The sequence below is a fragment of the Leptosomus discolor genome, chromosome 23 (assembly GCF_034619465.1).
Source record: "Leptosomus discolor isolate bLepDis1 chromosome 23, bLepDis1.hap2, whole genome shotgun sequence".
Lineage (NCBI taxonomy): Eukaryota > Metazoa > Chordata > Aves > Leptosomiformes > Leptosomidae > Leptosomus > Leptosomus discolor.
Window position 1 is genome coordinate 8627006 of NC_141413.1, and position 15794 is coordinate 8642799.

A 15794-nucleotide genomic window follows, 5' to 3' on the forward strand; every position below is an offset into this window, starting at 1 on the left:
GTAGATCCTGCGTGTGCCCTCCTGGTAACGCCGTGGCACGAGCCAGCCTTGCCTGGGGAGTTTTGCTGTGTTTTCCTGGCTGCGGTGTCTGTGAGCAGGAGCCGAGGGCTGGGGGGTGCCGAGGGCTGGGGGCGCTGCCCCTCGGTCAGTGCAGAACTGTCCCGTCCTGCCGAGGGCAGATCGATGGGACCGGGCAATAGCTGCAGTGGTGGAGGGTGCTCTACTACTGCCTTGAACAGATAGTTGTACAGCATCAAATAAGGGGAATACTTGCTGTTTGGACTGTTTCCTACCCAGCCTAAGACTTTCGCAAACCTTTTTGCTGCTACCTTTTTGTAAGAGAATCAAGCTGTTTTCCTCCTGTTTTCTACTTCCCTGTGTTGAGCATGCAGTGCAAACATCTGTTTAAATCAGAGCCATACACTTGATATATATTTTATTAGTTATATTATGTATAGAGAGAATTTATTATACGTGTAAGCAGACGAAGATGCCTGAAGCCTGCCCTAGCATGCAGAGTCTGGGCCTGTTCACCGTTATCCCCGTGAACAGGCTGGTAGCTGTGCAGTGGGGAAGCCGATGGCTGGTACACTCGGAGCTGTGTACCTGCGGCTGTGTGCTGCGTGTTCACCCCTCTACACAGCTGACAGAAGGGAAAACCCTTTTTTTTTTTTTCTCTTTTCTTTTTTTTTTTTTTTCTTTGTCCTTTGTCCTCCCCACATCTCTCTAAAGGGCTGGTAGAAAAGCCTGTGTCAGATGATCTACAAAGGCTATTTCTGTCTGGGCAGTCCCAGCCCCTGGCAGCCTGACTCTCCTCCATTTCATCAGCATTTGGGGTTTCGCAGACCATAGCACCGCTCTCCTGTCCCGCTCCAAAACACCGTTCCTGCCTGGATGTGAGTGACCCTTCCCTGACTGCACTTAGCTGGGCTTCGGCAGGGTGGTGGTGACAGCAGGGAGCGACCCCCGCAGGTGCTGCCCCTTTGGACCTCCCCGGGGTCTGTACAGGTAAACTAAACCCCCGAGAACCAGGGATTTCTATGGGAGTTGTGTTTTTCTCTTTGCAACCCTTCAGAAGTCAAAAGCAGCAGGTCACCAGCATGGCAGAAGCTCTTGGAGCTAGCAAGAGGTTGTTTTGGGGCTGGTTTCTGATTTGGCACGCAGGTTCGCTGTCGTGCCCAGGGCAGCGCTGGAGGTGCCGGCACGAGGCCGATGGAGCCAAAGTGCAGGAGGAGGCAGGTCCCGGGGAGGGAGCGCAGGTTGTGGCAGCCCTCGGCCTCACGCTCTGCCTGGGTCCACGCCGCCCACTGTGCTGGCTTTGCCTGAGATGCGAGTGCCCCGGTCCGTCTGAGTGAGAGTTCGCTTCCCGCTGCACCCGAAGGGATGAAATTCGGTTTCTGTGCTGGCTGTGCTCAGCCCGGGCCAGGTCTGCTCGCCCGGGGTCAGCTCCAAGGAGCAGAGCACCAGGCTCGGGGCGTTGGGCTCACTGGGAGCCTGACCCGAACCTGTTTGAGCTCGGTCCCTTTTCAGGGGCGTTGCTCTGGCCCCAGAGGTGGCGGATCTGTTTTGGTTTTGCCCCTGGGCACTGGCCCAGAGCCCCAGCCCGTGTACAGCACAGCCGATGCTGCAGCCTTCCCTCCCTGGCAAAGAGGGGCTGCCCCAAGGCCGGGCTGTCGGTGGAGAGCGGCTCCCGTGGCAATAACCCGCTCTGGCAGAGTCCTCCCCGTCATCTCCCGGTCCCGCTCTCGCTGCCTCCCACCCCAGTGCTGCTGCGTTCCCGTGCCTGTCAGCATGCACCTCCTGTCCGGGCGAAGAAGATTCCTAAGGAATGATTTATTAACTATAATATGGTTATAGTTACATATATAAATATATATATAATGGTTATAGTTATATATAATAAAAGGCGTGTGTTTGTAACTGTAAACGGGCAGGGCTGTTGCATCTGGCGTGCTGCTCTCCGGCACGCGGAGCCGGCAGCACCGGCTGGCTTGGCCTGGGAGCTCCCGCTCGGCGAGGCTGCAGGAGCCAGCGACAGGAGGGGAGCACGGAGGCTCCCTCTTGCGAAGACAATGGCCTTCAGAGGCCGCCCCGCCATCCCGGCCGAGATGTGTAACCCGCGCAGGGAGCCTGGTTGTGTTTGACATCATCTTTTTCTTGCCGTAGAATTTAAATTCCCCTCTGACAGCGGCAGGTGCCTGCCCTAAGCCACTAGTGTTGCTGTTTGCCCGTGTGCGTTTGCCAGCAGGTCTCTGTCCCCAATGAAGTGCCAACGAGTAACCACCCTGACTGCAAATCGCTTCCCCCCCGTCCCTCCAGCGTGCCCCCCCAGAGGCAGGAACTTTCTCTGCATTGACTACTACCCCCATCGCTTTGTACCATGTACGTAACTGCCAGCGCCATCAATTTTATATGTACAATAATTTCCCTTTTATATGTCAGGTAAATATTTGTAAGAGTTATACTCACACAAATGAGATTATTATAATGATTACTAATATATTTTTTTCCATGTTTCATTGCCTGAATAAAAATTGTGTTTATCACTCTTGAAAGCTTTCTTGGTGTTTGTAAGGTTGGTGAAGGGTTTTTGGAGAAGTTGGCTTTACCTTCCAGGATGGGCCATATTCTGCCTCACTTTAATTAATGCAGTTTACGATGCAGTTGGTTTCAAATAAGCATGGCTATCCTCTGCTCCTCTGAAATGCAGACCTGAGATGACGGATGCCCCCTTGACTCCTACCACGCTGCAATGAGGCTTCTGGCAGATTTTGCCAAAGCAGTGAGCTCAGCCAGGAGGAATTGTGGAGGGCAGTGGGGAGACGTTGGGCTGTGGGACTTGGCTTAATCCCCTGATCACCTTTCGTGGCCTTGGGTAAATCCCTCTGTAAGGATGGAGCCCGCCCTGCCCAGCTGGGGAGAAGGGGAGCACAGGGACAGCTCCGTGGGGCTCCCAGCCCTATACGGGTTTTCAGTCCTTCTCTTGCACTTCTCTTTTGGTGGGTTGGAAACTTAGGAGGGTTTTTCCCCCAACCTGTCTGCTACAAACAACAAGAAAGGAGTTATTCTCTGGATGGAGCAGATGGGCTTGGACCAGATCTTTGAAAGCCGAAGAGGTAATGGGTCTGGAGAGGGAGAGGGTTCCCAAAGCAGGCACGGGCAGGACACGGAGCAGAGCCCAGCCCGGCAAGTGTGGGCAGGTCTGGCTACCTCCACCATCACCGGACCAGTGCTCTGCCCCGCTCCCATGCCCCAGACTGGCCCGTGCCCTTGGGGAGCCGTGTCCCGTCCTCCCCAGCTAAGATGGCTTTAGCCGGGGGCTGCAGTAAGTGTGTTATCCCCAGCCCAGTGATCCAATCACCCAAGCAGATTAGCTGTAAGACCTTAAGACAAAACAGAGGCTACGCGCCCTGGGCCGCACACTGATGAAAATGTCCGCCCTGAAGACCCTCCTGGCCCTGGCCCTCGTCACATCCCTGGCCGGAGAAAGTAAGTGTCCGGTAGCTCCAGGCAGCGCTAGGCACGGTAACTCGCTGTAGCTGCTCTTCTGCTCGCTGCCTGCCCTGGTCCCTGCCGCCTGCCCCTGGGCTTGCGTGCGCCCATTGTGCCCCTGCCTGCCGCTCCCATCGCTGCAGAAAAAGGGTGTTTGGAGGGGGGGGTGGGTGGCTTTCTCCTCCTAGGAGCACCAGAGGAGCACCCTGCCCCTCGCCCTCGCTCTGCCATTTGCACAAAGCACAGGCGTGTGGTGCCCAGCAGGGACCATGGAGCCTCCCGGTCTCCGTCTCTGACAGAGCCGAGGAGGTACCCGAGCCAAAGCACAGCAGCTTCTCATCGCTAGAGCGGTGTGTCCCAGCTAAAACTCCGCTCAAAGCCAGAGTCACAAAGAGCCATCTTAAAAGCCGGGAAGGTGGTTGTGCTGCTCAGCAATGCCATGAGGTGCAGCCAGTTGGGATGGTTTCAGGATCTCTGCACCGAGGGAAGACGAACCCCGAACTGGTTTTAGCTGATGGTAAATGAAAGGTTGTAGTGTGCTGCAAAGAACCGCAAAGGGGAAGCACGACACAAGCGATCCCGCTGTGGAAGTCGGGGTCAGTGCAGGTTAATGGTGGGTGTTTGCCGGCATTTGGCCCCATGAAATCCCGGGTTCCCTGAGACATCGGTTTTCTCCTTTCCCACGAGATGACGGTGGGAGCCCTGGCCTCCTGCAAGAGCCACCCTGCTGACCAGGAGCTGGGCGCGCTTGCCACGAGAGGGCTCTGCTCAGCCAGCAAAGCCCATACCAAGTTTTCTCCCAACATTAGCAGTAATTTAACCATCACCGTCAAAATCAAGTATTCACGATTTCAGGCGTGAGCAGGATCTTCAGGTTTGACTTTTTTGAGGTGGGGGGTGCTTTGTCTGCAGGTATTTAAAACAGTGCTGCTATGTAAAGTCTCTTACTGCCATAAAACAATAATAAAGCATTTGCTCCGCTGTCTCCTAAGCTGAGCAGTTGTGCATTTTCCCCTCCTAAAGGGTCAAACAGCTCTTCCACCTATTACCAGCTCTGACGCACAGAGTGCCCGTGGAGGCGAGGGGCTGGTTGTTGTCTGACATGCCTGTGGCCTCCTTTGAGGAAAATTCGGAGATGACTCGTCCTTCCTGACACAGCCCTGCACTTCGCTGCCTGTCACCACACTTGTCCCCCCAGGCCGTGCCTTTGGGGTGCGCTTTCTCAGCAAAACCTTGCACTGGGGAGCTGCTGTAGATTAAAGACACGCAAATGTACAAAACCTGCTTCCATGGGTTAGAAGAACCCTCCCTTCTCCCCCAAAAATGCTCATTAAAAGAACATTTGGCACAAGAAGACAAAAATCTAGGGTTTTTTTTTTAAATATTATGTCTGCCTGTTTTTACTGTGAAGGGAATTAGAGGACTCCCAGTTTCAGGAAGTTTTTGCAGAGCAGGGACTCGGAAAAGCTGGCCTGCCCAGTCTGGCTCTCACCATTTTGAGTCACACTTGGAAAAGTTTTGCATGAATTTTGTGGACAGGAGAGACCCCCATCCCAAAGCCTGTCGTGTTCCTGGCCGGCAGAGCTGCTCAGCTCCGACCCATGCTAACCCTCACCCGTGACTCCCTGCCCCCACGCTGGGGGTCACCAGTGGCCGTGGAGACCCCCAGACTGCAAACAGCACTCGGGGCTCTGGGACGGCGTGTTGCCGCCGCTCTCACTCCTCCTCCTCCCTGTCTTCACGCAGGTAAAGCGCTGAAATGCCACAAATGCGTTGCGTCCAACGAGAACGACTGCAACAAGCAGGGCTCCCACAGCTGCCCCCAGTACGCTGACGCCTGCTCCACGATCACTGCGCCGAGTAAGTCCCTTGGCTGGGGGTGCTGGGGGGGACTGGAGGGGCTGGGAGGGGACCAGAAGGTGAGGAGGAGCAGAGGACCTGCCAGGGCTGACGAGGAGCTGGCTTCCCCTTGTCCCTGTGAAGCAGGGATGAGCCACCTGGGTTTTTTCCAAGATTTTAGTCCTCGGAAACATACTTTTGGTCTGAGGTAACTCACAGCCCTTTCCTGGTGTAAGGAAAGTCCTTCTTCACGGCATGCAGCTCCTGTCCTCCAGAAATGCTTCACCACCCTCAGTGCAACCCTGCAGCTGCGGGGTCGGCAAGACGGACAGAGATAGTTCCCGAAGCCAACGTCCCCCTCCTGCCGTGGGTTCGCTCCGTAGCCTGGGCTGGATGTATTTTCACACGTGGCTATAGATACGTGGCCGCTATCTCACAGCGGGGCTGTGCGATGTGCTCCACAGTGACTTGGAGCAGTGCGACCATGGGACACCCCTTGGCCACCGGACCGCTGCGCGGCTCTCCCAGCAGTCCCGCGGGCAGGAGCGAGACCCTTTTATTCCACACCTGTACACGGACAGGGCCACAGCCCTGCTTCCCCCCTTTGCTCCCCGATCTTAGCAGTGGTGGAGTGAAGCCCCCGATGCCCAGGAGTGCCTGACCCCCATGTCACGTGTGCCTTCCCTTGCAGACAGCGTCATTAAATCTTGCTCCTACAAGTCCTTCTGCGACCAGGCACGGCGCGGCAGCTCCGGCGGGGCCACCCTGCAATGCTGCTTCAGCGACGACTGCAACGGGCCGCCTCGGGGCTCCAGGAATGGCGGGGGGACCCCACCGCAGCACCTCCCCGGCCTGCTGGCCGCTGCGCTGGCGGGGAACCTGCTGCTGAGCTGGCTGTGAGGGTCCCGGGCGAGGGGCGGCCGGCCCGGCGTAGCTGCTTGCTGCAATAGCCTAGGGACGCGCGCAGGTCGGGTTTGCTCTCCGCTGGCAGCGCGGGAGAGGCCCAGACGCCATCGGTCAAATAAACGCTGCAGCTGAACACCGTGTCCGCAGCCGCTGCGTCTCATTCACAGGGAAACCACAACCCCACGAGAGAACGGCCTGAACCGAACCCGTTTGGCTTCCTGGGGCTCCCTACGGGAATGGGAGCTCATCCGAGAGGAGCCACCGCGGGAGGCTTTGCCAGGCAGAGCCTGGGGGGGCCTGGGGCAGAGCCCCCACCCAGCACACCCCCCTGACGGAGGTGCTTTGGGGCTGCTTTGTGCTAACTTGAGAGTCACGGCTGTGGGGAATGGCTTCTGTCCTCCTGCAGCTGCAAAGACATGGGTCTGGATGGAGTATAAATATATTTGGCGTGGAATCTCGGCCGAACGTGGTTGGTGCAGCTCTATGTGCTGCTCCATCGGGGCCCCCTCGCCTCTGCAGCGATCCCCAGACGTGCTGCATGGTGGGCTGGGTTTGCCCCCAGACAAGCAGCACTGCATGTCTGCAGTCGCAGACAGATCAAACTTTCGGGTGACTAATTCATCCCCTGGCTGCCACCGCCACCTCCGGGAGATCTTGCTTTTCCTCTTTCCACCGGGCTTTCCCCTTGAACCCCTCCTGACGGGGTGTGTCCCGCAGGTGCCCATTGTTACCACCTGCTAAACTCTGGGTTTATGTAGAAGTCCTCCCGGGGCTGATTTGATGCAGGCACTGAGGCCTGGCCCAGGGGATTTTGCAGTCGAAGGAGAAGAAAAGCAGTGCCTGGTGGAGGTAAGGAGACGAGATGTGCGGGGTGGCTGGGGAGAATGCAGCACACGGGGGACTCCGGCAGAGCTGCTGAGCTGCCCCGTGGGAGACTCAGCCGAGTGTTGGGCTGAGAACGAAGCTCCCGAGGCTCGCAGAGAGCGGCTGGGACTCTGGTGGCACTGCGGCATCCAGGGCCGGGCAAGCAAACCCCTTCCCCGGTTGTTTTCAGTACATGATGCTTACGAACGCGCCGAGCCAAGCAAAGGGCAGTGCTCTGCTTGCTGCGGTGGCCCATGGCACCTGGGGAAAGTCATCCAAGGAGCGGTCGGCCAGGCGTGGGCAGGCTGCTCTCCCCCTGCAGCTCAGCACTCACTGGCCAGCAGCTTTTTGGGACTGTCCTGTGCATGGGGGCTCCTCGGGGCAGCGAGATCCGGGGTGAGCCCTGCCAGTCCTGTGGTTTGCAGAGGAGCGTTGATGTGGGGCTTGCTCTGTGGTCTGGGGCGGCTGGTGTTTGCACGGCTCAAAGCTCTGCTAGACAGACCCCTGGCAGTGCTCGGTGCTGCTCTGCTTGGTGAGGGAGAGTGGTGAAAGCGAGTGAAGGAGAATGAGGAGGAAAGAAAGGGGAATGATGAGGGAGGAGAGAGAAGGATGGCTGGGAGCGTGGAGGGGAGAGTGGGAACTCAGTCAAATGTACAAGAACTGTAACGTGGGGCAAGGCAGCAAACTGCTGACTGAAAGCCCAGCCGCTGCTCCTCCAGCAAAGCAATGTGCTAGGAGTTTCCCTTAGTCATAACACAAGAAAAAAGGGAACAGGTACTGAAACTGAAAAGAACAAGTTCAAGCAGAAGAAATAATTCAGCATGCTTGGATCCAGCCGTGGAACTCCCTGCCGCAGGATGCCACTGAAACAGAGACCTTGGTGAGCGCTGGAGGAGCAGAGGGTCGGAAGCCCTGGAGAGCGTGAAGTCTCGTGAGGGTTAACACCAACCAAGAGGGATGTTTGGCTGCTAATACTAGAGGGGAGACCAGGGAGAGCAGATTACTCCCTGTCTGCTGTGGGCCCTCCTCCTTCCCCTGGGTACACAAAGGCTGTGTTCCTGCAGGGGACTCTGCATGCTGGTGGGACCTCCAGAGGCCCCGGGGCAGAGACGTGCCCTGTCCTGGGAATCCCCTCATGCCCCTACGTCTGCTAATGGGTGTCTCTGCAAGTTCAAGGGGCTGCTCGCACCCCCAGGCAGGCTACAGCAACAAAATACTTCGAAAAACATAGGAGGAGAACTGAAAGGCTCCCCGAATAAAGGAAGAGCAGCGGTGTGACTAGCTGCCGTGTGACTGTGCCCATAGCAAACAGAGCTGCTCCAGAGCCCGGCTCCGGTGCACGTCACAAGGTCTGCAGGAGGTGTCCCCGCACAAAAATACTCTATGGAACAGTTTAGTCTTTGCAAAGCAGGCAGGGACGGGGAGAGGGGAGAGAAGGCAGCGGTTGGCAGGGCGAGGCTGGAGAGCTCTGCTGAGAAACGTGGGGAGGCAGGCGGGGCAGCGAGCAGTGGGACAGAGAGGACGCGCGCGGGATGGACGAGGGTTGCGGGTGGGTGTGGGTGAGGCTGTACTGAAATCCCGGCACTGAAGCTCTGCATCTTGCTTCTGCTGTTACACCCGCACCTCAGCGCCCGTGTGCTGCTCCCTGCTCCCTCCGTGGTGACAGGCATTTCCCTGGGGAAATGCTGCAGCAGGCTGGTGGGAATCTGCTGCCGAGACTTCCAGAGCTTGCCTGGACACGGCCCTGTCCTCACCCAGTGGAGCAGCCAGCCCTGCTTCGAGGCAGGAAAGTTGCTTTTCCAACCTTGTTGTTTTCTTTGGTGTTTTTTGCTTATTTATTTATTTATTTATTTATTTAAATTCTAAGTATAACCCAGTTGCTGTGGCTTGCGTTTCCATAGCTGGTGGTTTTTCATGCTTCAGGTTTTGGTTCCCTCCTTGCACCTTCAAAAGCTCTACAGGGTGCTTGGCCCTTTCAGACTCCAGCTCCATCCGTGTTCGCAGCTGGGCAAGGATGGGCTCTAGGGTCTGTGTGCGCGGGGAGACGGGCACTGCAAGGAATAATGCACTGGCTGCCCGGCGGGGTGCTCCTGCCCTTGAAAGGTGCATGAGGGGCAATGCCAAAATCCTGCTGTCGCGCGCAGCAAAAGGGGCTCCCAGGCTAGAGCCACCCTGGGCGTATCGCCTTGCGATTACACGTGGTCCCGTCGGGGCTCTCCGGGGCTGTCAGCAGGAGGAGGTGTGGAGGAAGGTCATCACTTTTTTTCTCCTGATGTAATTAATAAATGATGCAGTTTGGGCTGCGGCTTTTGGCAGGGCGTGGGGCTGGACGGTCCCCCAGCGGGACTGAGAGCAGGGAGGGAAGCTGCTCCTCCAACACGTGGCCGTGCGCGGTCGGCTGGCAACAGCGAGGAGAGCAGCTGCGACTGCCGAGCGGGACGCTGCCTTCACTTAATGGTGCCGAGCGCTGTGCTTCGAACGGGGACAGATGGGGCGAACGGCCCCGTTGGGGCCCAACGGGAAATTTCTGGAAAAAAAAAATTACCACTTGTGCAAAATGCTGGGAAAGCACCGCTTGCACGGTGTCTGCGAGAGCAAGGCTCCCTGTGCACCCTCGGCGGTGCCGGCAGCACCAGGAGCGGTTTCAGCTGCGCTGGGAGAAAGTGCTTCGGGGCCAGATGTGGCTCCAGAGAGAAAGCGGGGACTTTCCGGGGTGCAGCGGTGGGGAGCCCACGCTGTCCTGGGTGGCACGGGGGGAGAGTGAGTGTTTCCTGCTCCCCAAATCCACCCTGAGCTCCAGCAGCGGCTTTGCCAAGTGATGCTCCTGCAGGACCTGTGACCCACACTGGGCGGCTCGTCTCCATTCCATGTCCCGCTCCAGCACGGGCTCAAAAGCCCGGTGGGAGCGAGCCCTGCCCGGGCCCTCGCCGGCCGTGCTCCGGCATGTCGTTTCTGCCATGGGCTGGCGGCTGCGCTCCGCTGTGACAGACTGTGGTTTCGTCTGCTCCTGGGGCGGCGACACGGGCCCGGAGCAGAGTCACACAGAAGTGAACACACATGGTTTCAGTAACAGCGTTTGGGCAATCTTCTGCAACATGGAAGGGGAAACAAAAACCTTTGTTCTAAAAATGACCCAGGCCATAGGAAATGCTGGGGGTTGAGGCAACGTGTTTACTTCACAACATTTTGTGCAGCAAGTGCTGAACAGTCTGCAACTGCGCTGGGGAAAAAATAATCTTCTGATGCAGAGCACTGCATCCTCAAGCCTGGAGCCTTGCCTTGAAATGAAAGAAGACCCCCTGTGTCCCCGATCATCACGTGTCCACTGACACCAGCAGCAAGGGGCATGGAGCTGGAAATTGGGGTCATTTGCATGGCCTGGAAACAAGCAAAGCTGGTGACAGCCTCTAGACGGGGACTCTGCAGAGCTGATCCCTGTGGCGGTGGGAGCACCACTGGCCTTGGGTGGCTGCATCGGCCCGAACCAGGCAGGGACCTTTCGGGTGTGGGTGCCAGGCTCAGCCGATTGACTAACAAACCACCGATTGATGCAACCGTGAGGTTTTCTGGGCGACCAGCAGCGCCTGCAAGCCCCCTACATGCCTGGTTGCCCTCGGCTTTAGAAGGAAGAGCAGCTTCCCTGCGGACCCTGAGACAAAGGGGAACAGTGACTTGCGCTGCGTTCAATGGTCTGCCCACTCAAAACATCAATTATTAACTTTTTGTTATTGTTTTTGCACCTTTCTCAGCTGAGGAGGAACCCCAGGGCTGTGTGGCTCACAAGTAACTTCACAGCCTTCACTGCTGCTTCACCAGAGACCTGGCCCACTGTGAGGGCGTCTGCAGCATCTTGGGGGGCAGTGTGCCACAGCTTGGACACCCAGCGTCACCCCTCGTTACGTGACAGGGCTTCCCCCTCTCACCCCGTGAGGGTGGTGTGCCAACCCCATCGGGTGCTCGTTCTTTCCTGGCAGTGCCGCCGTTAGTGCCGTGGTGTTTTTGTCGGGTCTGGGCTGCAGCTCGTCCTCTCCAGCTCCCTCCCTGCCCAGCGCCGGCTCCGAGCGCTGCGAGTCTCTGTGCGTGCACAAGCAGAGGTCTGGGCGTGTGCTCAGGTAGGTGTGAAAACGTGTGAGCGCTGGAACTGCTGCGCGGGGGTAAAACTCCAAGGTGTAGCTGGGTTGATAGGACCTGGATCTGAACTACGAACAACAACGGTGGCGAGTGGCTGAGTCCGAAGCAGCAGCCGGGACGGATCCCGCTCTCACCTGCTTGCTTGTATTTGCTCAGATGCGGCTGCCTGTGACCTTACAGGTCGCGTTAAGGCCAGGGGAGCGGGGAAAGGTTTTGTACAGCAGCAGCGATGCCCTACATGGTCTGGAAGCCCTTTGTGTCAGCGGCGGAGCAGGACCACCGAAGGGCTGACTTGCATCAGCACCCACTTGCTGTTCTGAGCACCCCAGCCAGCAGCGCCGGCGCTGCTCCCTGGGCAGGGCCTGGCTCAGGGCGGTGGCTCTCGGGGGTCGCAGCCATCCCTACAGACCCCAGGGGCAGGACGGGCCTGGGAAACCTGTGGCTGAGGCTGGTGAGACGCCGGCACAGGTTGCCCAGAGAAGCTGTGGATGCTCCATCCCCGGCAGTGCTCAAGGCCAGGCTGGACGGAGCCTTGAGCAACCTGGTGGGAGGTGTCCCTGCCATGGCAGGGGGGTTGGAACCAGATGAGATTTGAGTCCCTTCCGACCCAAACCGTGCTGTGATTCTGTGAAATCCTTCACCGGAGTGTCCCGGTGCCCGAGCGGGAGCCGCTGGCAGGACGTGGCTTTCCCGAGGGGTGTTCCGTCGGCTTTGGGGGGGGTCGCCGGGCAGGACCCGAGCCCGGGGCTGGGCAGGGGCTCTCGGAGGGGCTCTCCCAGGGGTGCAAAGCTCAAGGCGGGGACCGGCACCGGGCTCCGCATCGTGGCCCCGGGGGCGCGGACCAAGCCGGGGGCGCGGACAGAGCCGGTGCCGCTACAGGTGCGCGGGGGGACGGGAGGGGACACCCACCGCCCCCGCGCCCCGCGCTGACATCCGGGGCCGGGTTTGCTAATGAGAGACGTAATTAACCCGGAAAAAAGCGGCGGCGGAGCCAGGGGCACACCCCCTCCGCCGCCCGCCCTCCGCCCGCCCAGCCCGCTCCGCCGGCCATGCGCGGGGCGCGCAGCCCGGGGACGCCGCGGGGTGAGTGCGGGGGCCGCGGGGGCCGCGCGTGTCCGCGGAGGCGCCCGTGGGCAGCGCGGGGCGGGCGGGGGGACCCCTCGCTGCCCCTCCCCAGCCCCCCCGCGGGGGCGGACCGGCAGGACATTCCGCCCCCTGGGAAGGGGCTGTTGGTGCCCCCCGGAGCGAGCTGGGGCGCGGCCCCGCGGTGGAGCGGCCTCGGTGGGGCCGGTCCGTCGGTGCGGGGATGTGGCAGAGGCTCCTCTCGCAGCGGGGGGGGGGGGGGGGGCTGGGGCTGGTTTGCTCCCGCGCGGCAGCGAGGGGATGGAGATGGGGGTGGGGGCAGCGGGGGCTGCTCCTGCTGGGGGGGCCCGTGGTTTGGGGAGCGGTGGGGGACTGGGGAGCGCTGCACGCCCTGGTCTCGGCTGCGGGTCTGTGGGGTTGGCAGCGAAGGTGCGGGGAGGGTTTGGGATCTGCAGCTCTCCCGAGCGTGTTCCCCGGACTGGGTGTTTTGGGGTTTTTTGTGGTGAAGTGAAGAAACATGTCCTCGCTGCGCCCAGCCTGCCTTTCAACAGGTTAATTGCTTCGTTAAGGCAAACGTCTGGAATTAGCAGGAGTTGTTGCTGGGCTCGGATGGACGTCGGCGGGGCGAGCTCTGGAAGCTCCTTTGCAAGACCAGGTAAAGGAGGCGGCGCTGGGCCCGGAGCCGTCGGCCCGAGCAGCCGGGGCGGTGTGGGGTCAGGGGGCGTCGCAGCGTGGAGCCCCCGTGAGACGGGAGTGGCCGTCCTGCGCCCCGACCGGCACCCGGGCAGCTCGGGCAGACAGGCGTGAGGGAGGAGGAGGAGAAGGAGGAGGAGGAGGATGAGGATGCTGTTGTGGCTGCCTGCAGGCGCCGCGGGCCGTGCTGAGGAGCGAGGTGCCGAGGAGATGCCTCTGGCCGGGCCTGCTGCAGCTCTCCCGTCGCCTCGGCGTTTTCCGCTGCCCGGTGTCCCCGGGTCACGCTCCCGTGGCTGTAGCTGTGGCGGGAGCAGGACGGCAGAGCCCGGGCAGCCGTGACGGGGCGGTGCGGCGCTGGCGTCCTGGGGTGCTTCCTGGAAAGTCTGGCCGTGTGGCTGCACACGAGGCCTTTGAGCAGCAGTGACCGCAGAGAGGGGCTTGGGTGCTGCTTGGGCCGTGCCCTGCACCTTCTGGCCCTTCCCGGGAAGCGCTTACCTGCGTCTCGGGAGGCAGGCGAGAGGGTATTTTTGCTGCAAAGCTGCTTCCGTGGGCTAATTGCTCTTGTCGTCTCATTGACTGAGCTGGGAAAGGGTTGTTCTTTTCGGTGGGATACGACTCTGAAAAAGCTGGGTAAGATAGGGAAAAGTCCTGGAAGTCTCTGATGTGCGTTGCTATGAAATGGCATAAATTCATAAACAGGGTCTGGTAATGAGATCCTGAGGGCCTGATTCGGCGCGATGCTCGGGAAGTTCAGGTCGCTGTGGGATGGCAGATCAGCTGCCATGAACCAGACGTGGGCATCGTCCATAAATCGCAGCTTCCCGTGCCCAGTGCCAGCGTGATGTCCATCGTGTTTCCATAAAGGATGTCCTCTGAAGCCGGAGTGCCTCCGCGCTGTGAGGCCCCCAGGGACTCATCTGCACTTTTAAATGATGCTGATTTTCTGTGAGGTCCCTTTTTTTCTCCCTCTCAGGTTTAGTCTTGTGTCTTTCCTACAGCAAACACAAGTTTGGGTCTTGCATAGAAATATTTGTGACTTGGAGTTTATGGAGTGCTGTATAAACAGTAAACGTTAGTGCAAACTGAGCATTTTCTGGCCCTCACAGAGTTCCTGAGCACAGGGACCAAATACCCAGATGTCGGTGGACCTGGAGATGCTACTTTTTTCCTTTTCCTATGGAAAAGCACAATTCTCGGTGGCTGCAAGGATTCAGACGGTTCGTGTCCTGCGGGCACTGGGGTGTGAGGGGACAGGGAGCTCGGCTGGCTGGGGGGAGCACAGTCTGGAGCACAGAGTTTGGAGCAATTGCAATCTCCTCTGCCCAAAGGGTTTTGCATATCGAAGTGCAATCTGAGGTCAGCTCACACAGAAGAGTTGAGCTCGTTTGTGAGCTTTCAGCTGAGCCTGTATTAATTAGGGATGGCAGGGGAAACATAGGGAGTCCCAGGAGGTGTCCCGAGGGGCTGGGGGCTAATCCCTGTGCTGCCTGTGGCATACCTCGTCTCTTTCTCATCCCTCTCATAAGCAGAAATCTCTGGACTTTTATTAGCAGCAGGAGGAAGAGGTAATTTATGAGGCCTGGTCTGAACGTGTTGGTATGGTTGAAGGCACTCGGGAATCTTCTTTCTGTGTGCTTCCTCTCGCCCACAAAAGTAACCCCACAAAAAAGCAGTAAAATGTGAAGTGCCCACATAACCCTTGCATCAGGGCAAGCGTGTTGTTTTAAAACGATCTCTTCTAGAGAAGCAGTACGATTTCCCTCTTGGCAAAGCCCTGATACCCATCTCTGGTGATAAACTCAGATCCTGACAGCAGGTTGTCTTGTTTTCTGCCACCTCCACCTTTGCAGCTGCACCACAGCTCTTGCACAACACTTGCCTCTCAGGGCCCCACTCCACTGCAGCTCTTCGGCTCAAAAATAGTATTTCCTCCTTTTCTGCATGAGATCTCTCATTTGTGCAGCCTCCACTCGTGGCACCTGCGCGAGTCACCCCTGTCCTACCGGACAAACCACACCGAGTTCAGTCGCATCCTTTCGGTAACCGCTGCCTCCATCCCCGCCCGTCCCCCCTAAGCCGCGGTGAGGGGGCCCTGCCCGGGCAGGGGGATGTGCCCTGCCCGCCCGCAGCTCTCGGTGCTGCTTTCGCTCCCCGCACGGGGCTGGCGGCGATGGTGCAGGGCCCCAGCCCGCTGGGGCAGCCCCGTTGCAGGGGTGCCGGGGGTCTCCCCTCCCCGTGGCTCTGCAGCCAGCTCTGCTGTGCAGGGTGGGCGGGAGCCACCGCCGAACCGAAGCGGTGGCGTCGTGCACCCGCTCCCGCTGACTCAAAGCGGCTGGCGGTCCTGCGGCTTGGCCGAGAGCAATGCTCGGGCTCCCCCGCGTCTCGCGCCCACGGGGGACGCGGCGAAGCCCGTTGGCGGGCGCCGTGGCTGCCGTCGTGCCCGTGCTGTGCCAGGCTCGGCGCAGTGTTTCTCCCTGCTTCTGCAGAGCGGGTTTGTGCGGTGGCTGCCCGCGGGGGTCTCGGTGTTGCAGCCCAGTGCTGCTCCTCCGCAGCTGCTGCGGCCGAGGTGAGCTCAGAGGCGAGCCCCTGGCTCGCCCCGGCTTGGGGGGCAGCTCCAGGGAGGGTCCGTGCCCGTGGCAGACCTGGTGACATGGCTTGGCCCCGCGGCGATGGGTCATTGTTTTCCCTGCTGACTCGGCATCCTGGCTGCACAGATTTTCTGCTGGAGTTGCAGATTGTTTTCCATTTCCTGGGAGTGTGCTCGGGCTCTCTTTAGTGCGCAGTCT